Source organism: Hemitrygon akajei, chromosome 1 (assembly GCF_048418815.1).
Source record: "Hemitrygon akajei chromosome 1, sHemAka1.3, whole genome shotgun sequence".
NCBI lineage: Eukaryota > Metazoa > Chordata > Chondrichthyes > Myliobatiformes > Dasyatidae > Hemitrygon > Hemitrygon akajei.
In genome coordinates this window covers 116,185,971-116,202,758 of record NC_133124.1, presented here as the reverse complement: position 1 = coordinate 116,202,758, position 16,788 = coordinate 116,185,971, and the positions used below count along the sequence as shown (strand labels likewise).

At 40.9% G+C, this 16,788-nt stretch overlaps 1 protein-coding gene across 4 annotated transcripts in view; it reads left to right on the top strand.

The window, feature by feature from the left end:
• Positions 1-650: 650 nt before the first annotated feature.
• Positions 651-16,788, top strand: part of znf516 (zinc finger protein 516) — a 132,235-nt gene continuing 116,097 nt past the window's right edge. For 2 of the 4 annotated variants that reach the window (XM_073050537.1, XM_073050508.1), the window contains exons 1-2: positions 651-814; positions 939-1,108. The gene's annotated coding sequence lies outside the window, so the exon portion shown is untranslated. Of the gene's footprint in view, positions 815-938; positions 1,109-1,723; positions 1,753-16,788 lie in introns of those variants that run through there. The other 2 variants (XM_073050517.1, XM_073050527.1) reach the window with 2 other exon arrangements.

Genomic DNA, 16,788 nt, shown 5'->3' with positions numbered 1-16,788 from the left:
CTTCAGCTCTTTCTATTTCCACAGATGCTTCCTGGCGTGCTGAATGTTTCTTGCATTTTTCTGTTATTTCATTTTATTCCTGCATTTTTCTGTGTTTTTTTTAAATTTCAGATTTCCAGCATCTGCAGCTTTTTATATTTTGATTTTAATCATACTTGGAATGTGGGCACAGTGACAATAAATTCCAAAATTTATTGGTTGGAGTTGCTCTGTAAAATATTAATACTCTGTGAATTGGAAGGGTTATGAAGGCCATTGTATTTCACCTTTGCAACGCACTCTAAGGAATGCATTTTATAATGTCAGTGAAATATTTTAACGCTTTGCAAAAATATATATTATGATATGCTAGCTACTTAATTTCCAGCAATAATCAAATCAAAAGATTCATATATTCATAGGGATTAGTGAATTGGCCTGAAGGTTTTGATTATATTGGATTAACTCCAAAAGACTAGTTTGGAGAAGAATTAATGCAGTCTCTTTTATGGCTGTTTCGAGTTTCCTAAATCGTTAATGGTGATAGCCGGCGATCTATGCAGGAGAGGGAGGGACTTTACTGGACAAGTGAGAATTGCTTCAAACCTATCACTCCCCACCCACCCATCTTGTTAGTCTATTAATCTTTTTTTCATACGATCCAAGAAATTAAAGCATACAAGACGTTATTCGTCTATTCGTAACGTTTTCCTCTTCACAGATATTTTACTGGTAGAGACGGACATTATCCACAAAGTTTATTCAAGTTAACAGAACTCAAGACTTATTTATTTTTTCTACATTAACATAAATGTTTCCACTGCAGGATACGTCGGTAAGTTGGAGGTGTGGGGGTTATTTATTTTTGTACGTTGGGTGAAATTATAACTTAAAATGTTATATACACACACACAAAAGCATAGCTGGAATAATACGCATAAATTGCATTTTTATTACAGTGTTCGGAGCCGGCTGATTGGTTGGCGAGGACTATATGTGTATTTGTCATAAAGAGGTTTCGTTTCTCTCCAGAGACGGCTGCATATTTAGTGGAGTGGAAGATTATTTTAGTTGCAAAGCCCGTGATTTGCCGAAAGCGGGAGGAGATTCCTTGAGAGGGAGACCCGCAGTGAGTATAGCGAGGCTGATGAAAAGTAAATCAATTGTGAGCGACGTTCGTCTGTGTGTGTGTGTGTGTGAGAGAGAGAGAGAGAGAGAGAAGAAAGAGAGGAAGAAGGGATGATTCAACTGCTAGTATCAGTCTGTACTCTACCCGGGCTGGACACCCGAGGTCTCCTAATTCGGCTCGGGTTTGCGGCTGTTGCTTTGACAGGTCCGTCATGTGTATAAGTCCCGGGTCAGTGGTGATTTACGGAAGGCTGCACATATAGAACAGACTGCATGGAGTTGGAGTTGCTGTATCAGAGTCATAGAAATTAGACCTTGATCACTTGCGCTGAACATGCTTTTATTGAAGAAAGTAGCGTGGCGTTGATTTTCCACTCTCCTCTTCCATCGACTTTGGTGGAGGAGATGAATTTGGGAAAGCGGGCATCGTCTGCTCGGGTGAAGCGAGCGTAGGGTGGGACAATCAATTCAATTAATTGATATTAGAATGATTAATAATGATAAATCGTCGGATTTACGCAGACGTTCGGTAAAATCAATCACGCCATTCCCCGCGGCTCTGCGCATCATATCGGTAAATTGGTTTATTGTCACGTGGAGCGAGACAGTGTAAAACTGGTGTTCATAGGGGTCGATTTACACAAGGTAAAACAATAACAGAATGCAGAACAGGCGGGTGAAAGTGTAGTGCAGGTAGGCGGAAAAGCGCAAGGTCACAACAAGGTAGATTGTGAGGTCAAGAGTCCATTTAATAGTACCAGGAAAACATTTAATAGTCTTGTAACAGCAGTATAGTAGCTGTCCGTGAGCCTGGTAGTAGGTACTTTGGGGCCTGTGTATCTTCTGCCCCATTGGATGGGCGGGGCGAGGGATGAATAAATAGTCACCATGGTGGGTGGAACTTTTGATTATGTTGACTGCTCCTTTCTGTGTCCTGCGCACAGACTTTCTGCCGCAGTCTATGTGTATCAATCATCTCTCCAAGCAGAGACTCTGGGTTACTGTTAGTTCCCATCTAAATGGGCATTCCATCAGGGCAACTTTCCAAGTCTGCCCTATGCCTTCCACCAGTAGGAAAGTAGCTTTTCTTTGTTTGTTCTTTATGGCCTCTTCCTGATCTTGGACACCTATTTTTCCCCTGCCCCAAGGAGAATATCCATAGCAGATCCAGTAATTCATCATCAGTACCATTCATTGAACTCTCTAGCCCTTCACATCCTGCCTTCAGTGTGAAGTCCAAGAAATTGCAGTCCAACCAGCCTTCAACACTGGTTCAACGTAGCTTTCTTTGTCGAGGCTTCTTCACAGGAACTCTGGGATACAATTGAGAGCACCTGGTGGGTGTCTGGCCAGCGCAAAAACAAGTAGAAGACATTGTTGTCTTTTCTAAACTAATGAAGATTTTTAAGCTTCCATTTCATTTAGTGATGGTGGGAGGAGATGGAGGTTAAAGGGGTTAAGGTGTACAGTGGTGTTAAGTCCTGTTGGGCTCAGAGAAAAATTGTCTGTAGTTGAGTTTTTATCCAATTTTTACTAGCTTGTATTAATGTTTTTGGTGACTGATTATTCAATGATTTGCAAGTGACAAAACAGAGTTTACATATGGAGGTACATTCCATCACAGACACACATACAGATTTGCACAAGCATGTACACAGACACATACCAAACACGCATCTCAGCACATGTAATTACCCACACACCTGAACATCCATTGACATGTGTAAATCAGCTCTTACATATTCAGCTGCAACACTTGGCAACACACATACACGTCTACATGTGCAAACAATTATACAGCAACACTCTCACTCACTCACTCACTCACTCACTCTCACTCTCTCTCCTCAGGACATTGTGGGTCCTGCAAGTTTTAAAACTTTAACTGTTGGAATAATAACAACTAATTCTGATTAGAAGGCTTCATATACAAACATAGTAAGTTTTTTAAACGGCGTTCTTGCATCAGGGCTTGTCTGTTCATGCTTGTTTTTGTTGCTAACGGTTACGTTGAGATTTATATCTGTTTTATTTATGGTATGGGCTGCCAGGATCTACTTTTAGACTGAAGACTTTGTGTTTAGATCAGTTTCTAGGAAAAAGACCTGGATGGTTTAAATAAATATATTCATTCATAAATAAATGGATGTATTACAGTGTAGGTTACCAAACGTTTTCATTATTGCAAGGAATATGGAGGGGAAGGAATGTGTCTGATTTTCCATGCAGAGGTGAACATTTTACAGCTGTTTATATTCATTCTTCTTGAGTGGATGATGAGAACTTCAGCAGAAGCCTCTACACATAGATTTGAATTATTTCTGAAAGAACTCATGCTAGATTGACAAATAGCAAGTCATTTCTGCTTAGTATTTGGAGCCAAAATGTTATGCCATCAGTTTTAAGACTGTGTGTTCTGAACATATTTGTCGATTGAATTTTTAATCCATGTTTTTGTAGAAGTGGAAGAGGCATGCTAAATGTCAGGTACTTTTATGAAGAATAGGGCACTCTCTGTCGAACGTACAGAAATCTTGAGAATTAAATAGAAGTCAGCAGGTTGACTTTGTGTCATTTTGCTTGTTACTGCAAAGCAAATCAAACAAAACATTCAGGAACAGAATTGTGTTTGTAATCTTGTGGAAATTGTTCCCACTTCCACTGGAAAGGGAAAGTTGCTCTTCAACCTCCAGCCATTGCTTCACCCCTGCTGATAATTAACACTGGGACAGGGTTGCCATTAACTTCCCATGTTTGTCACTGAATGATGCAGTTCATAATTAACTGCCTGTTCAGTCATACAGTAAAAACAGAGCAACCATTATCTCAGTTTCACAATAACTTAATAAAGAATACTTCTCACATGAGCATTCTGTATAATGCAACCATAGAGGAGTATAGCGCAGAAGGGAAAAGCCGTTCGATCCATCGAGTCTACATCAGCAATTTAGAAGCACTCTAGTTAATTCCACTATCACACTCTTTTCCTGCTCCTTGAAGTAATTTGATGTGTAATGCTTATAAATTTGCTTTTATCTTTATATTAGCACAGATGAGAAACTCTGTCAGTGAAACAAAACCAGATTAAAAAATGGAAATGTATCTACTCTGGATAACAATCTCTGATGTATCACAACATAGTTCATCAGATATATTGGGAGGAGTGGAGACTGACTGAGTTCTCTTCAGATAAATTGGGGAGGTAGATCTGGTTGTGGTCTGGTCAGGTTTATGGGAAGAATATGGCTGCTGAAAGTTGTGTGTGGTGACGATGAGGGTACAGTCAGAGTGCAAAGCTGGATCCTGCATCAGCAGTAAAACTGATTTTATGAGGTTACCTGAGGGATAAGTCTTCAATGTGCAGGATTCCCTGGAGAAACACTGTGTGCACATGAGAGGGAAGGCAAAGCTGCATTCAACAACTCATCCAAGGGCACTGCTGGCACTTCCTTAATAGTACAGTGATACGGCATCTCAAGTCTGTTGTAGGACACAAATTGATAATGTTCAGCATGAAGGAAGGTCCAGCTATCAAAGGTCCAGGCAGAGGAGGCTGCCTTCAATGACAGTACTATGAATCTCCATCATCCTATTACCTGAAGCATGTGCTTCTCCACTGTTTGGGATTATATAATAATGTGGCCCTGTGGCTAGGATCTCTGAGAGAAGGAACCAGCATGTTATATTTGGAATGAATATTGCAAATCTGGTTGACAGGCCATTGAGGTATTGGAGCTCTGTGTGGTGAACTACATATACCTGTCTGGACTGCTCCTGTGGCTCCTCCCACAGACCCCTGTATAAAGGCGATTGAGGCCTAAGCCCGGCCTCATTCTCCAGGATGTAGTGTTGTTCATTCTTCCAGTCAATAAAAACCGATATCTCGCTTCTTACGTCTCAGAGTGAGTTATTGATGGTGCATCACTCTGTTTTCAAACAGAGGATATTAAATTCTGTTAAATGGCAGCTTCTGAATAATAATATTGCATGTACACACACCATCATATACAGGCTCACCCTCAATTATACACGCACACACACTCTCATATGCATAACGCACAGTTGTATAGATGCAATGCACACATCCCCGCACTAATCACAAACAGCCAAGCATTCAGCGGCCAGTTTATTAGGTCCCTCCCATACCTAATAAAGTGGCCACTGAATGTATGTTGATGGTTTCTGCTATTGTAGCCCGTCCACTTTAAGATTTGATGTGTCGTGCTCCCAGACACGCTTTTCTGTACACCACTGTTGTAATGTGTGGTTATTTGAGTTACTGTCACCTTTCTGTCAGTTTGAACCAGTCTGGCCATTCTCCTCTGACCTCTCTCATTAACAAGGCGTTTACGCTCACAGAACTGCAGCTTACTGGATGCTTTTGGTTTTCACAGCAATCTCTGTGAACTGTACAGGTGGTAGTGTGTGAAAATCCCAGATGATTAGCATTTTCTGAGATACTCAAACTACCTTGTCTGGACCCAACAATTAAGTCACTTGGATCACAGTTCTTACCCGTTCTGATGTTTGGTCTGTGCAACAACTGAACCTCTTGACCATGTCTGTATGCGTTTATGCATTGAGTTGCTGCCACATGATTGGCTGATTAGGTATTTGTATTAATGAGCAGATGTACAGGTGTACCTAATAAAGTGGCCACTAGTGTACATGCAAACACCCTTACACCAACACACTGATCTTCAAATCCGCACATGCGCTGACCATACAAGCACACAAGGCACTCTTATACACACACACACTCAGAATGTTCAGACTCATCAGAGCAAACACACGTATTCTCACATGTGAGCTGACACACATATTCACACAAGCACCCACACAATCATATTTGCATAAGAACCATCTTTCTCCACAGGTGTCATATTTTGAAAGTGATAGTAAACTTTGAAATATTAACTTTCTTGTCTATAGCTATCTTTCAGCCAAGTGATGTTTCAGCAAAGTTTAAGATGCTATCTGTGGTGTTGCAGATAGCTAGCATAATATATTTTTGTTGTTACTGGAACTCTGTCACCATGAAGACAAAGGAAATTGAATTATGCACATTATGTAATGAATATAGTGATTCTTCATGATTGTGTTGCCACCTCTATTACTGGTATGTTTTCCAATCATTCATTTACCATAATTTTTGAGAGGTGTATCCATGTGAGATAGCACTCTACTGCACCAACCGTTAATAAGGAAGTTAATATTACATGAGGTAAGGCTCATTTTATCCTATTGGTTTTAATTTCAGTAAAGTCAAAGCTGAGTTTCATCGTCATATGCACAAGTATATGAAAGTACTGGAGCAATGAAAAACTTACTTGGAGCAGCAAAACAGGTGCAGAGCATCAGTTAAGCGGCATTTACAAGAAAAAAACATAACTTAAACATGAGTTATACAAAATTTTTACAAGCAAGAACACAATTGACTCCTTAGTTCAGCACTTTCTCTTTCGGGATACAAAAGCTTCTCCTGTATTCCCCAATGAGATTTTTACTGGGTACTTTCTAGTATTTATGATGCTTGGTTTGACTCTGCCCCACAAATGGAAGCATCCTGTCTGTGCTCACCCTTGCACCATGTTAGGAAGTCAGTTGGGGTCACACTCACTCCAGACTGTTCCATCTTTCACCGTCAATGTACTGTATGTGAGAGGGGTGATTTTCAGGGACTGGAGGGATAAGTTTTTTACACAGGGGTTGGCCAATATTTGGAATAAGCCACCAGAGGAAGTGATGTAGACAGACACGATTACAAGATGTAAACTTCCTGTGGGTAGGAAGGGTTTAGATGGATATGGGACAAGCACAGGCAAATTAGAGTAGGTACCTTGGTCAGATTGGATGGGTTGGTCCCAAAGGCTCTATATAATTTAATGTGCCTGATGCTCCCACCCCCCCCCCCATGTTTTCCAGTGTCTCCATATCCTTTTAAAACTGTAGATCAAAATAATGGAGAGTGCTTCTATCCATATTTTTGTAAGTCGTTCACCTAAGTTTTGTTTATATTTTAAGCTGCAGAGAGAGGATGTGGAGGGAATGGGGAGGGGGTGGTGGGGTAGGGAAACATCTCTGATGGGGTGCAGACTAAGGTTGTCCAAGTGACAAAATTGCTTTGGATCCTGTCGTGATGACCTTTCCTGTATTTTCTGATTTTATTTGATTTTCAACATCTGTGGCTTTTTTGATTTTTGATGTGCTGGAGACACTCCATTTCCTTCCCAACTATGCAAAAGAAAATATTTTCATTTCCTCAGTGAGGCATGGTAGTATGTGTTTGTTATGTGGTGTACAGTATTTGCAACAAAGCTTGTCTGAATAATCTTCAGTTCAGGTGACCACAAGAGTCTGCAGATACTGGAACCTGGAGCAATACTCAAGATACCAGAGGAACTCACTGGATCAGGCAGTTTCTGAAAAGGGAAATGGATAGTGGACCTCCAGATGAACGGTGTCAACCCAAAATATTGACTGTCCATTTACCTCTACAGATGCTGCTGGACATACTGGGTACCTCTAGCTTCTTGTTTGTTGATCTTCAGCTCTACATGGAGCCACTAGTCACCTGTGTTCTGCACCCTGGAGTATAACCTACTCCTGAGATTCATGCTGGGTCCTGCTCAAAGCACCTCAGCCTGACCTAGGGCAGCATGGAACCTCTCCCTGCTCAGATAGAAAGGTGTGGCAACCCCTAAAGCCCCAGCTCCCACCATCACTGACTACAAAAATTGTCACTGAAGTTAAATGTGGAACTTTTGAAGTTCACAATCATGAGCTCCCAGGAAAGATAAAAAGCAAAACTATTGTTAATTAATTATCCTTTTTAAAAAATCAGTAAAAGGAGGTTAAAAGCAATTAAACATACTGAAGCCAAGAAAATTAAAATGAATCAAATAAAGAGTGGTGGTTTCAGGGTGAGCTGAAAATCATTCAGACCTGCTGGAAGCAGGTATTGTACACCACATAGTGAGGAAGTAAAAACATTTCCTTTTTTATAGTTGTAAAGGAAAATGAGTGCTACTTACAATATGTACAATGAAAATCAGAAAATGAAGATGCTTAAAGTCTGAAATAAAAATACGACGACATTGGAAAGTACATCGGAACAGGGCCCGAAGTAATTACATCACTTGGAAACCTTGGTTTCCACCCATCACAGATGAACCTTTTACTTCTTTCCTCAGCTTACCATTTCTCTGACAGCTGTTTCTTTCCTTTTTGAATGATGAGAGGCTTAGATAGAGTACACAGTCGGTATCTTTTTCCCGGATTTGAATTACCTAATACTAGAGGGCAAGCATTTAAGTTGAGAGCGGGAAAATTCAAAGGAGAAGTACGGGGCAAATATTTTTTAACAGCGAGTTGTGGCTACCTAAAATGTACTGTCATGGGTGATGGTGGAGGCAGGTACAATAGAGGAATTAAAGAAGCTCTTAGATAGGCAGATAATTACCCAGAGAATGGAAGGAGATAAACCATGTGCAGAGGAAGATTGGTGTAATTAGTATCTTAAATACAAACCCCATTTCCAGAAAAGTTGGGATATTTTCCAAAATGCAATAAAAACAAAAATCTGTGATATGTTAATTCATGTGAACCCTTATTTAACTGACAAAAGTACAAAGAAAAGATTTTCAATAGTTTTACTGACCAACTTAATTGTATTTTGTAAATATACATAAATTTAGAATTTGATGGCTGCAACACACTCAACAAAAGTTGGGACAGAGTTAAAATAAGATTGAGAAGTGCACAGAATATTCAAGTAACACCAGTTTGGAAGATTCCACATTAAGCAGGCTAATTGGTAGCAGGTGAGGTATCATGACTGGGTATAAAAGTAGCGTCCATCAAAGGCTCAGTCTTTGCAAGGAAGGATGGGTCGTGGCTCACCCCTTTGTGCCAAAATTTGTGAGAGAATTATTAGTCAGTTCAAAAGGAACATTTCCCAACGCAAGATTGCAGAGAATTTAGGTCTTTCAACATCTACAGTACATAATATTGTGAAAAGATTCAGAGAATTCAGAGACAGCTCAGTGTGTAAAGGGCAAAGTCGGAAACCACTGTTGAATGTGCGTGATCTTCGAGCCCTCAGGCGGCACTGCCTAAGAAACTGTCATGCTGCTGTGGCAATTATAGCCACCTGGTCTCGGGAGTACTTCGGAAAACCATTGTCACTTAACACAGTCTGTCACTGCATCCAGAAATGCAACTTGAAACTGTATTATGCAAGGAGGAAGCCATACATCAACTCTATGCAGAAACGCCGGCGAGTTCTCTGGGCCCGAGCTCATCTCAGATGGACCGAAAGACTGTGGAACCATGTGTTGTGGTCAGATGAGTCCACATTTCAGCTAGTTTTCGGAAAAAAACGGGCATCGAGTTCTCCATGCCAAGGATGAAAACAACCATCCTGATTGTTATCAGCGAAAGGTGCAAAAGCCAGCATCTGTGATGGTATGGGGGTGCATCAGTGCCCACAGCATGGGTGAGTTGCATGTATGTGAAGGTACCATTGACTCTGAGGCATATATTAGGATTTTAGAGAGATATATGTTGCCATCAAGGTGACGTCTCTTCCTGGGACGTCCATGCTTATTTCAGCAGGACAATGCCAGACCACATTCTGCATGGGCTACAACAGTGTGGCTTTGTAGACACAGAGTGCGTGTGTTTGACTGGCCTGCTGCCAGTCCAGATCTATCTCCTATTGAAAATGTATGGCGCACCATGAAGAGGAGAATCAGACAACGGAGACCACGGACTGTTGAGCAGCTGAAGTCTTATATCAAGCAAGAATGGACAAAACTTCCAGTTGCAAATCTACTACAATTAGTATCCTCAGTTCCAAAATGATTAAAAAGTGTTATTAAAAGGAAAGGTGATGTAACACAATGGTAAACATGCCTCTGTCCCAACTTTTGTTGAGTGTGTTGCAGCCATCAAATTCTAAATTTGTGTATATTTACAAAATACAATTAAGTTGGTCAGTAAACCTATTGAAAATCTTTTCTTTGTACTTTTGTCAGTTAAATAAAGGTTCACGTGAATTAACATATCACAGATTTTTGTTTTTATTGCATTTTGGAAAATATCCCAACTTTTCTGGAAATGGGGTTTGTAGTTTGGCCCAACATTGTGGGCCAAGGGGCGTGCTCCTGTGGTGTTCTGATCTCATGTTCATTTCAGCGAAGCTGTTGTACTTGCATCAGGTCTAACCAGCCGGCAGATTTAATAAGAAACAGATGTAGGAGCAAACTATTTGGCCCCTTGTGCTTTGCCTTTCAGTAAGACCATGGCTGTCCTTTATACATCAACGCTTCTTCTTTGTACTACTGTCAGCCTAGGAGCTGGGATATCTGTGCACATTCATGCTGCTCATGTGGACTCTACGAGGAATCTAACTGCTCTGGCCTTCCTGAGGGAGAAACGTGGCAACCTTTCCCCCACTGAGGGCAATGCCTATAGGGAACAAGCTTCCAGAGGAGTTTGAGGCAGGTACAATAACAATTTTTAAGAATGATTTAGACTGCTACATGGATAGGAAATCTATAGAGAGATATGGATCAAATATGGGTAAATGTGACTGGCTTAAATGGACACCTTTGTCACCATGGACAATTTGGTCTGGAGCACGTTTTTCCATGATGTATAACTCTGTGGCTAAATTCACAACTTGTCTAGCAACTGCTTTGCCTAAGACCACAAGAAATTGCAGAGTTATGAATACAACTCCATCCATCACACAAACAACTTCTCTTCCATTGACTCTGCCTACATTTCTCACTGCTTTTGGGAAAGCAACTAATGTGATTAAAGGCCGTTCTCACCCTTGTCATTCTCTCTTCTCCTCCACTCCATCAGGCAAAGTTATGAAAGAATGGTCTTGGCCTGAAATGTTGGCTATTTGTTCATTTCCATTGACGCTGCTTGACTTGCTGAGTTCCTCCGGCGTTTTGTGTGTGTTCTTTTGGATTTCCAGCATCCTCGTGTTTAAAAGATACGAAAGCTTGGGAGCCTGCACTATCAGGGTCAAGGACAGCTTCTATCCTGCTTTTATAAGACCCCTGAATGGACCTCTTGTATGATAAAGGTGAACTCTTAATCTCTGTCTAACTTGTCGTGGTCCTTGCACTAGTTGTCTACCTATACTGTAACTGTTACATCATACATTCTCTACTGCTTTATCATTGCACTACCTCAATATACTTATGTTTTGAAATAATATATGATATATCAATTGCATGTGATACAGTGTTTTTCATTGTACCTCAGTACATGTGACAATAATAAACCAGTTACCAATAACCAGAAATGTTGGTACCTCAGTAAGAGTTACATCCTTTGATAAACCTCAACATTTCAGTGATGTTACGGGTTTATTCCCTTCACTTTTATTTTACCGAAATGCCAGGGTATATTTGAGAATATGTATTTTGGAGCAAGTCTTGCAGCCCATGCCAGAGACTGGAGGTTGCAGACCCATCAACTGCGAGCTTGAGAGTCCAGGGCTTAATTTTAGAGGCTCTGAGGTGGCCTGTCCTGTGTATGTGAGGGTTGTTTAGATGTTGATGTCTTGTTCTTTTGTTGTATGGTTCTGTGCGGTGTTGTTGAGCTGAACATTGTGGGCACGCTACGTTGGTACCAGAATGTGTGGCGACCCTTGCCACCCTCGGGTGGGTTTGTTGTTAATGTAAATGATGCATCTCACTGTATGTTCTGATGTACATGTGACAAAAAAATCTGAATCTGAAGTCGGCTGCGTGCTGTCATTTAAATCCTTTTTGTTAACAGGTGTCCTCAAAGCTGGTATTTATTACCCATCCCTAGTTGCCTTGAACTGAATGGCTTGCTGGAACAACTCAGGGAGCAAAGCTTGTTAAGTTCCACAGCTGTGATAGTAGGATTTTAACTCATATCTCCAGATCTATAGCTACTAATCCACACATTTAGTCATTAGGTTACAGAGCTCCAACTTGTCTTGTGAGTTGCTCTGACTTTCAATAGTAAATAAATATATTCCCAACTTTTGCAGCACTTATTGTTGAGGTGCTAAACCTACATTCCTCTTTTATAGAGGCAGATGTTGATATTGATCTTATGATACTGTCACTTGCTATCATTAGAGTTGCAAGCCATTTTGAAGCTTCCTATTTTTACTTGCAATGCTTGTTTAAATTAAAAAGAAGTTATATTAAAGTGGGTCAGGAGGAGGTTATATTTCTCCAAAAACATAGCTAGCATTGACTCTTACTTTTGTTTTAGGATGTTAATGTGATATATTTTATGAAATATATTGGCACTCTGAATTTCATACTTTATAAATGCTCTAATTGATTTTTGTAAAGAATGGATAATACAGTATTATGTGTATTTGTACAGTTACAGCCAGTTCTGGTGCTGGGTTCCCTTCTCTCTCTATGTTCCTTCCAACTTCCCTGTACTTGCTGTTTAAAAAAAACCCTTCAGTTTTCAATTCATATCCTTGAAGGTGGCATAGACAGTGGCAGAGTGGCAAAGAGGCAGCATGGTAGCGTAGTATTTAGCACAATGGCTTTACAGTGCCAGCAGTCACCAATCGGGGTTCGGTTCCTGACGGTGTCTGTGAGGGATTTATACACTTTCCCCATGACCACGTGGTATTCGGGTTTCCTCATGACTTACAGTTAGGGTTATTATGGGCATACAATGTTGGCGCTGGAAGCATGGCAACACTTGCCCCCAGTGCATTCCTCGCTGATTTGTTCTGACGCAAAAGATGCATTTCACTACGTAATGTTTTGGTGTACATGTGACAAATAAAGCTAATTATTTATTTAAAAAAAACAAATCCCCACAAAATCATTCCGAGTCTTCCCCAAGTGGGTGAACCAAGGGATCCACAATTTGTTGAGGGCCAGATCAGAGGCGTTCAAGTCTGATGAGCGAAAAACTTATGAGAGGTTCAAGGAAGGTCTCTGGAAAGTCATCTCACGGTAAAGTGGCAACTCTCGACTAAACTTGAATCAATGGAAGGTTCTCAACAGTTGTGCCAGGGCTTGATTATCACCTCTTGTAACGTTACGTCAAGTGACATAGGAGAAAGCATGGTTTCGCTTCCCGATGAGCTCAATGCCTTCTGTGCTCGCTTTGACTGTCAAAATATGGAGAAACCATCAGAAACACCCACATCCTTCAGTCTCTGAAACCAATATGCGAGCAGCTTTCAGGAGGGTGAAACCACGAAAAGCATCCAGCCCAGATGGGGTACCTGGCCAAGTATTAAAAACCAGTTCTGATCAACTGGATGGAGTGATTACTGAGACCTTAAACCTCTCGCTTTGGCAGTCTGAGGTACCCAGCTGCTTCAAACAGGCTTCAGTTATCCTGGTGCTTAAGAAGAAGGTGGTAACCTGCCTGAATAGCTATCGTCCAGTCTCACTTACATCCACAGTGATGAAGTATTTTGAGATGTGGGTGCTGAAACACGTCAACACCTGCCTGAGAAGTGACTTGGATCTGCTCCAATTTGCCCACCAGAGCAACAGGTCCACAGCAGATGCCATGTCATTAGCTCTTCACTCAATTCCGGAAACATCTGGACAGCAACGATGCATTCATCAGGATATTCTTTATAGACTACTGTTCAGCGTTCCATACCATGATCGCCCTAAAAGCTAATCATTAAGCTCCAAGATCTTGGCCTCAATACTTCCTTTTTCATCAGCACAGGTACACCACCAGGCTGTGTGCTTAGCTCCCTACTCTACTCATGACTGTGTGGCTAAGCACGGCTCTAATGCCATATTCAAGTTTACTGATGACACCTCTACCGTAGGGCGAATCAAAGGTGGTGATGAATTAGCATATAGGAGGGAGATTGAAAATCTGGCTGAGTGGTGCCATAACAACAACCTCTTTACTCAAAGTCAGCAAGGCTAAGGAGCTGATTATTGACTTGAGGAGAAGGAAATCAGATGTCCATGAGCCAGTTCTCATCAGAGGATCAGAGGTGGAGAGGATCAGCAACTTTAAATTCCTCGGTGTTATTATTTTAAAGGACCTGTCCTGGGCCAGGCACATCAGTGTAATAATGAAGAATGCACAGCAGTACCTCTGCTTAGGAGTTTGCAAAGGATTGGCATGACATCTAAAACTTTGACAAGAGGGTAACGCCCTCTCCACTATTGAGCACATCTACACAAACTGCCGTTGCAGAAAAGCAGCATCCATCATCAGGGACCCCCACCACCCAGGGTTGCTTTCTTCTTGCTACTCCCATCAGGAAGAGAGTACTGGAGCCTCAGAATTCACACCACCAGGCTTAGGGACCATCGGGCTCTTGAACCAAAGGGGATAACTTCAATCAGTTTCACTTGCCCCATCATTGAAATGTTCCCACACCCAATGGACTCACTTTCTAGCACTCTTCATCTCATGTTATCAATATTTATTGTTTATTTATTTATTGTTATTTCTTTCTTTCTGTGTTTGCGCATTTGTTGTCTTTTGCACTCTGGTAGAGTGTCCAAGTTGGTGTAGTCTTTTATTACCTCTATTATAGTTATTATTCTATAGATTTATTGAGTTTGCCCATAAGGCAATGAATTTCAGGGTTGTATATGGTGACATATGTGTACTTGATAATAAATTTACTTTGAACTTTAGTCCTTGTTTTCACATCTCCGTCTGGTCTCACCTCCTGTATCCCTACAATGATGCAACATCTGTGTTCCTGAATTTAATTGCACTATAATTGCTGACTATGCCTTCTGCTGCTTCCCTACTCCTGTCCATCTTGTTATGTCTGTTTTCTCCTTTAAAAATTTCCTGAATACCTATCCTCCTTAATAAAGTTTTGACTCATCTGGCTTAAAGTCTTTCTGTGGGGTTGGTGTCGAGTTGCAATAAAATTCTCAGAGGCTTTCAGAAACATTCAGGTTTACTGACAACTTTGACTTGGCTCCTCATATAAATTCTAGTGTAGAATGGAAAAACATTACCCCCACCCCCAGCTGACACCTTTGTATCTCTGTTTGTACTCAATGAAAATAATTCAGATGCATGAGATTATACTGTCCGTGTTTGTCAGGGAAGGTGGTAGCATGCATCTTCTTTGGCTGAGACATTAAACAAAGGTTTGTTCTGCTGTACCAAGTTCTACAGCACCATATCAAAGCAGTAGAAGTTACCCAGGTTTCTGGTGATATTTATTCTCTTAATCAATATCAGTTGAACAGGTCAGATGATCACTGTTGTCTGTAAGAAACTGGTGTGCATAAAATCCCAAATCAGACTGGTGAATGCACTTCAGACGTACTTCATTGTACAAATCCCAGTGGAAATGTAGGACTGTATTTTTTTCCTTTTTCTGTCTGTAGCACGAGACTGATAGAAGTTAAAAGTAAGGTACATCAGTTAGCAGTCTGTACAGCGAGTGCATTCACTGGTATTTTCAATGGTAGCAATAGTGTTACTGCCTTGTGAAGAAATTGCTGTGTCCATTGAGGAATATTGCCAGGTTTCAAAAAATTGTAACCTTAATTTCATGCAACTCATAACATTTCCTCTGAGCTTTCAACCTGATCTAAACAGATGGACAAAGCAAGCTTGTTCTGCAGGATTTATCAACTTTGATACAAATGACATCTCAACAGTTTTCTGACATATATGATGATACAAATGGATGTGAATGATTCAGGACAGAAATAAATACACATATAATATTTATTTCAGGCTTATTACAGTACAGTGAAGACAACTGATTGATTCATCATTAATTATACTGTGAGACTATTGGCTGCAGGCTATAATCGCCTACATATGTTCAGCCAACGATCTTGTTCAATGTTGGAAGAGGCCTGAGGGTCCAAATGTCCTACTGCTACTTCCAGTTGTATGTGATTAAATCGATATTACAAAATCAAACCGAACATCAATCCTATTTTATCCTCTCCATATTCTGATCAATCTCCCCTAGCTTCTCTCAGTTACTTATCCATGAGTAATGCTTATAGTGGCAATTAACCTACCAGTCCACATAGATGAGGAGACCAGATAACATAGTTGAAGCCCACACAGTTGCATGGAGAATGTGAAAACTGCACACAGAGAGCACTTGAGGTTAGGATCGAGTGAGGTTAGAATCTAGCAGTGCAGGCTCATAATAAAGAGGTGCCCCTTCAGAACTGAGATGAGGAAGAATTTCTTCAGCCAGAGGGTAGTGAAGCTGTGGAATTCATTGCCACAAAAGACCATGGCGGCCAAGTCATCGCACATGCTTAAGGCAGAGATAGGTTCTTGATTGGGAAGGGGTTTAAGGATTATGAGGAGAGGCGGGGATAATGGGGTTAAAAAAATTAGCGATGATTGAATGACGGAACAAACTCAATGAGCTGAAAGATCTAATCCTGTTCCTATATCTTGTGGTCTTATGGAACCTGTGTTGCTGGATCTTGAGAGCTTTTTCCTTCGGTGAAAGCATCGGCTCCTTGCCCACCAGATCAAACTCCTTTATGGACAAGAGTCAGATCACTTCTCATTTTCTATTATTGAATGAAATAAGCTGCTCCCTGTCTGGCCCTGCCTGAGAAAGGCAACCTCTTAGCTCTGGAATAAAGGGAGAAATATCCACTGGAATGTTTTCATTGTAAAGTAGAATTGGATTTATTATCACTGACTTAGATGATGTGA